At 32.7% G+C, this 7,181-nt stretch overlaps 1 protein-coding gene across 1 annotated transcript in view; it reads right to left on the bottom strand.

The window, feature by feature from the left end:
* The window catches only part of LOC137646881 (cytochrome P450 2U1-like), a 17,352-nt gene extending 10,928 nt beyond the window's left edge, over nucleotides 1-6,424 (bottom strand). The window contains exon 1 of the mRNA XM_068379950.1: nucleotides 6,304-6,424. The gene's annotated coding sequence lies outside the window, so the exon portion shown is untranslated. The remainder of the gene's footprint in view (nucleotides 1-6,303) is intronic.
* Nucleotides 6,425-7,181: the final 757 nt, after the last annotated feature.

The following is a 7,181-nucleotide window of genomic DNA, read 5'->3' as shown; positions in this document are numbered from 1 at the left end:
CCATAGCCTCTGTACCATGGTCTTCCACTGTCTTGGGTTAGAGTTCTCTTGCTTTAGGGTACACTTGGGCACACTATTCTATCTTATTTCTCTTCCTCTTGTTTTGTTAAAGTTTTGATAGTATATAGGAAATATTAATTTAATGTTGTTGCTGTTCTTAGAATATTTTATTTTCCTTTCCTCACTGTGCTATTTTCCCTGTTGGGGCCCCTGGGCTTGTAGCATCCTGCTTTTCCAACCTGGGTTGTAGCTTAGCAAGTAATAATAATAATAATGATAATATTTGTATGATAAAGAAATTCATAATTTACATTAGGGAAATGATTTAGTAACTAACTAATGGAAATGATTTATAACTAACTAATAAGTATATATTTTGATTTTTTTTCCATCTGACATGGCCAGAGCACATATAGGCCTAGGCCCTATTCTATTAATAATTAATTTTTAACATTTTTTTTTTGTGATTCTTGTCATCTAGAAAAAGATAAATCTAAGAGAATGGGCATAACTTCGACAGGATTATGATAAACCTAAATTACCCAAAAATCCTATCTCCCTAACAGCTTTAACAAGGTTTTTGGCCAATTCTCTGACAGAACATGGTCCTTCGATTGGACAGGAATGATACAATTTCTGTATACCATCACCCAATATACTATTAGATGATATAGCCGAGGCCCTTTGAGTATACTGTATACAAAGTATATTATTGCTGCAACATGGGGAATTAACCAAATATTGGAATGTATTTTTCTCCGGGTAGTTAAAAGTGTTAAGTGCATAAAAATGTATGCCTATTGTGATTTTTAGCAATGACAGTGTGTGTGTGTGTGTGTGTGTGTGTGTGTGTGTGTGTGTGTTTTTGTGTGTGTGTGTTGATAAGCAATGTCAAGAATTGATGACAAGTGACAATTACTAAATTATTGGCAAGATTTTGTTGATGCAGAAGTGGATCAGACTTCATAAATTAGGGTTTTTGCGTGAATACTGTAGACCTACATAAATGGTTTCGTGTTCTTTCAAGATATGCAGATGTCGTAGATTTATTGCCTCAAACGAAGTACTTTTGGGTCCTAATATTTACAAAAGTACAATGAGGTAAGATGGAATTACGAATAAAAGTGGTGGGGGTTAAAATACCATGTATGAAACCAGTTTTTCGAACATTTTTACTCCAGATTGCTACTCGAATCGGTCTATAAGTCGATTTCATTGTCTAATTACGAAACTATTCTTATATAATAACTCTTTATAATTTTCCACAGCTTGAAGAATCTAGTTATGAAAAAAGAGAAAATTCATTCTATTATTTATTTATTACATAGCTATGAAAATCAGCTATTTCTTAAGTCCATGAGCCAAGTTTGAAACTAGTTAAAAATATGGAAGATATAGCTATTACAGGTAGTAGATTGGCCCGGGCACAAGCCACCCGGTGAGATACTACCGCTAGAGAGTTAATGGATCCTTTGACTGGCCAGACATTACTACATTGGATCCCTCTCTCTGGTTACGGCTCGTTTTTTCTTTGCCTAAAGATACACCAAATAGTCTGGCCTATTCTTTCCACATTCTCCTCTGACCTCATGCTCCTGACAACACTGAGATTACCAAACAATTCATCTTCGCTCCAGGGGTTAACTACTGCACTGTAATTGTTCAGTGGCTACTTTCCTCTTTGTAAGGGTAGAAGAGACTAACTATGGTAAGCAGCTCTTCTAGGAGAAGGACACTCCAAAATCAAACCATTGTTCTCTAGTCTTGGGTAGTGCCATAGCCTCTGTACCATGGTTTTCCACTTTCTTTGGTTAGAGTTCTCTTGCTTGAGGGTACACTAAGACACGCTATTCTATCTTGTTTCTCTTCCTCTTTTTTTTTCTTATATGAAAGATCTAATTTGATATTGTTACTGTTCTTGAAATATTTTTTTGGACTGTTCATTCCTTCTCTGTAGCCTATTTATTTCCTTGTTTCCTTTCCTCACTGGGCTATTCTTCCCTGTTGAAGCCCTTGGGCTTTTAGCATCTTGCTTTTCCAACTAAGTTTGGAGCTTAGTATGTAATAATAATAATAATAATAATACGATGTCAATGATAGTGGGATTGTCATAAGGTTAAATCATGTAACAGTATTTCGATTATTGGTGAATCATGTAACAGTATTTAGATTATTGGTGAATCATGTAACAGTATCTCGATTATCGGTGAATCATGTAAAAGTATTCAGATTATTGGTGAATCATGTAACAGTATTCAGATTATCGGTGAATCATGTAACAGTATTCAGATTATCGGTGAATCATGTAACAGTATTCAGATTATCGGTGAATCATGTAACACTATTCAGATTATCGGTGAATCATGTAACAGTATTTAGATTATCTGTGAATCATGTAACAGTATTTAGGTTATTGGTGAATCATGTAACAGTATTTCGATTATCGGTGAATCATGTAACAGTATTTCGATTATCGGTGAATCATGTAACAGTATTTAGGTTATCGGTGAATCATGTGACAGTATTTCGATTATCGGTGAATCATGTGACGGTATTTCGATTATCGGTGAATCATGTGACAGTATTTCGATTATCGGTGAATCATGTGACGGTATTTCGATTATCGGTGAATCATGTAACGGTATTTAGGTTATCGGTGAATCATGTGACGGTATTTCAATTATCGGTGAATCATGTAACGGTATTTAGGTTATCGGTGAATCATGTAACAGTATTTAGGTTATCGGTGAATCATGTAACGGTATTTAGATTATCGGTGAATCATGTAACAGTATTTCGATTATCGGTGAATCATGTAACAGTATTTAGATTATCGGTGAATCATGTAACGGTATTTAGATTATCGGTGAATCATGTAACGGTATTTCGATTATCCGTGAATCATGTAACGGTATTTCGATTATCGGTGAATCATGTAACGGTATTTAGATTATTGGTGAATCCATATCAAAGAAAAAAAAGAGAGAAAAAAAAAGGGAGAAAGCAAGTGCAAATGAAACTGCGAAAAAGTCATTATTATTATTATTATTATTATTATTATTATTATTATTATTATTATTACCTCCTTCAACGAAGTTTGAAGGAGGTTATGTTTTACCCCGTGTTTGTGTGTTTGTTTGTGAACAGCTTCCTGGCCACAATTTTAATCGTAGAGTAATGAAACTTGCAAGGATTGATTATTATTATTATTATTATTAATATTATTATTGTTATTAGTCAATCTACAACCCCGGTTTGAAAAGCAGGATGCTACAAGCCCAAGGACTCCAACAGGGAAAGCAGCCCTGTGAGGAACGGAAATAAGGGAATAGCAATTAAACTAAAATTAATAACGAAAAAAATATTAAGTATTTTAAGATTGATAACAACGTTGAAATAGATAAGTCATGATATAAACTATATCACGAGATTTATGTCAACCTTCGCAAAAAAAAAAAAAAAAAAAAAAAAAAACGAAAATTTCTATTTTTGCCAATTTTCTTTTATATATAATATATGGAAACCAATCATTTTCTATGATAAAGTCAACTTAATAGTAGAAGCACCATCACCATCCTCATCATTATCATCATCATCATCATCTCTTACGCCTATTGATGCAAAGGGCCTCGGTTAGATTTCGCCAGTTGAAATAAATATGAATACTTTTTTATAAACAATCTTTCATCAAGAATTTTTTTGTTAAATTTGAATACATTAACATTGCTCAATCGAAGATTTTTAATATCTGTCTTAAGCGAGTTACCTTAAAGTAGTTTTACTTAATGAAAATAATTAATTAAATCTGCTCAGATATGATTTTATCTAATTATGTTATCAATAGACTGCATTGCTAACATAATGAGATGAAATCATATCAAGATAGAGACGGCTGACGAAATCTAACCGAGGCCCTTAGCGTCAATAGGCGTAGGAGGAGATGAAGATGATGATATTATTGTTGTTGTTGTTATTATTATTATTATTATTGTTGTTGTTGTTATCATTATTATTGTTATTATCATTAATATTATCATAATTAATATTATTATTATTAATTTTGTTGTTGTTATCATTATTATTGTTATCATTATTATTATTATCATTATTATTGTTGTTGTTGTTGTTGTTGTTATCATTATTATTGTTATTATCATTATTAATATTATCATAATTAATATTATTATTATTATTGTTGTTGTTATCATTATTATTGTTATCATTATTGATATTATTATTATCATTATTATTATTACTATTAGTATTATTATTATTATTATTATTATTATTATTATCATAATGATTATCTCCGCCAACGAAGTTGGAAAAAGGTTATGTTTTAACCCCTGTTTGTGTGTTTGTGTATGTGTGTGTTTGTAAAAAGCTCCCTGGCCACAATTTTAATCGTAGAGTAATGAAACTTGCAGGAATTAATTATTATTAATATTAGCCAATTTACAACCCCGGTTGTAAAAGCAGTGACCTATTTATTGAGATCTGTTATTAGCTTTAATTTCTAGTAATTTATCGATAAAATATCTCTTAATATTATGTATTGCCAATTTTATTTGGAAACATAATTAGGCACATAATTAATTTCTTTATTTTTATCATTCGATAAAGATAAAGATAATAAGAATTATTATCTTTCTTATGTGATTAATGATACATTATGTATATAATATCATACATGAGGTATAAACACCACTTTCATTAACTAGTAATGCTAATTCTCAAAGTGCAAAATGCCTTATCCTTATTTCCTTTTCTCCCCGGGCTATTATCCCTGTTGGAGCCCTTGGGCTTGTTGTTTTCTGCTTATCCAGCCAGGGTTGTATCTAGGTAAGTAAAGATAAGTTTGTAGCTTGGCTAGTAAATATAGGGTAGTAAGCTTGGTTAGTAAAATTAGGATTGTAGCCTGGGTTGTATAAATAGGGTTGTAGCTTGGCTAGTAAAATTATGGTTGTAGCTTGGCTAGTAAAATTAGGGTTGTAGCTTGGCTAGTAATATTAGGGTTGTAGCTTGGTTAGTAAAGATAGGGTTGTAGCTTGGCTAGTAAAGTTAGGGTTCTAGCTTGGCTAGTAAAATTAGGTTTGTTTGGCTAGTAAAATAGGGATTTAGCTTGGCTAGTAAAAATATGGTTGTAGCTTGGCTAGTAAAAATAGTTATAGCTTGGGTAATAAAAATAGTGTTGTAGATTGGCTAGTAAAGTTAGGTTTGTAGTTTGGCTAGTAAAACTAGGGTTGTAGCTTGGCAAGTAAAAACTAGGGCTGTAGACTGGCTAGTAAAGTTAGGGGTGTAGCTTGGCTACTAAAACTAGGGTTGTAGCTTGGCTACTAAAACTAGGGTTGTTGCTTGGCTACTAAAACTAGGGTTGTAGCTTGGCTACTAAAACTAGGGTTGCAGCTTGGGTACTGAGACTAGGGTTGTAGCTTGGCTAGTAAAAATATGGCAAAATCTAAAAAAAGCAAAGATGAAAAATATAGTTAGATCGTGTTGACTTGAGAATAGTTACAGATGGTTTCAAATTAATTGGAGCCAAGGTGTATGTCTGCTGTAGATTCTAGAATCGAAAGTGGCCCCAAGACTATACAGATTCCCACTAGACATCTAAAATAATGAAGATATTAAGGCTTTTAAGAAGAAACTGAAGACTTAATTGTTCTCTAAGTGTTTCGATATTGTGGATTTGACATTAAACACGTAATATACCGTGTGAAATGTTAGAAACACTATTAAAAATTTGCTGTAAAAAACGGTAAAAGTCCTGGAATAAATGTTGCCAGGCATTTACCGTTTAAAAATGGATATATTGACGTAAAGGAGTGATATTACGGTCACCAACCCGTAAAAGATCATAGCAAAGTAGGGTAGAAATTACGGTTGCCTGTGTTTTACTGAAATACGGCTGAGAACAATATATTTTCACGGAGAATTCCGAATAAGATTACGGTTTTCTAAGTGTGCATACGAATGTATACTGAACGTGGCTCTACAGAGAATGGGATTTCTCTGTAGTATATCAACAGGAAAACAGCCTTTAAAGTAAAATATAGAGATCATAAAAGAAAAAGCTATGTCCATCTTGTTCGGTCATGGCTGAGAACAATATATTTTTATGGAGAATTCCGAATAAAATTACGGATTTTTAAGTTGCACAAGAATGTATACTAAACGTAGCTCCGTAGAGAATATGGTTCCTATGTAGTATATCAACAGGAAAACAGCCCTTAAAGTAAATTATAGAGATTATAGAAGAAAAAGCTATGTCCATCTTGTCCAGCCAATGGCATATTTACTTACCAAGTTTACCCCCCGAGTGAATTCAAGCCAGAGGATTGAAATCGGACGCGTTAACAGTATGACAGTCAGTCGACGACTAATCAAGATAGGAATAAACCTTGGAGTCATTCTGTCTCTTTTTTTTAAATTGATAATCTGATAGGCATGTGTTTACGCGTGTCTATACGAGCCAGTCAAAATCACGAGTTATGAGATGGATACGTGGCATTGAGTCAAAATCAGGAGTTAAGTTTTGGCTGGTAGAAAAAGGTGTTTTTTAAGTCACGAAAAAATAGGCGTCTCATCTTCAGATTGGCCGTGGAGGGAACTAGCATATTTTCGTGTATCTTATCAAGACTGATGACCTTAGATAAGTCATATTTTTTAAACAAAGAAGATAGATAAAAAGCCAATGGAAAACTATGGATATTCAAATTTTGGTAATTTTCAAAAATAATCAAAGATGTTTCAAATACATTTTTCTGGGTAAATCCATTAACGTGGATTATTTTTTTTTTCTTTTTATGAATTGTATAATCAAACAGTAATGAATTCATTGTATAATCATTTTCAAATCAGTGAATAACCAAAAATTATTTGTATAACCTTTTGAAAATGCATAATATCTAAGCATTTAGAAAATATTGTTATATTCTTTTATTAATTGTTTTTTTTTTTACTGTTATTATTATTATTATTATTATTATTTAATAAGCTACAACCCTAGTTAAAAAAGCAATATGCTATAAGCCCAGTGGCCCCAACTGGGAAAATAGCCCAGTGAGGAAAGGAAATGATTACTCCCTCTACCAATGCTCGAGCGAGGGGGAGAGACCAAGTAGTCATACGACTGGCGATGCTGCTGAGCGGGACAGGAAATGTATTTACAAGTTTGCCGG

This window comes from Palaemon carinicauda, chromosome 9, assembly GCF_036898095.1.
Source record: "Palaemon carinicauda isolate YSFRI2023 chromosome 9, ASM3689809v2, whole genome shotgun sequence".
In the NCBI taxonomy this organism is placed as follows: domain Eukaryota; kingdom Metazoa; phylum Arthropoda; class Malacostraca; order Decapoda; family Palaemonidae; genus Palaemon; species Palaemon carinicauda.
The sequence above is the reverse complement of the archived record's forward strand: the minus strand, read 5'-3'. Positions and strand labels throughout refer to the sequence as shown.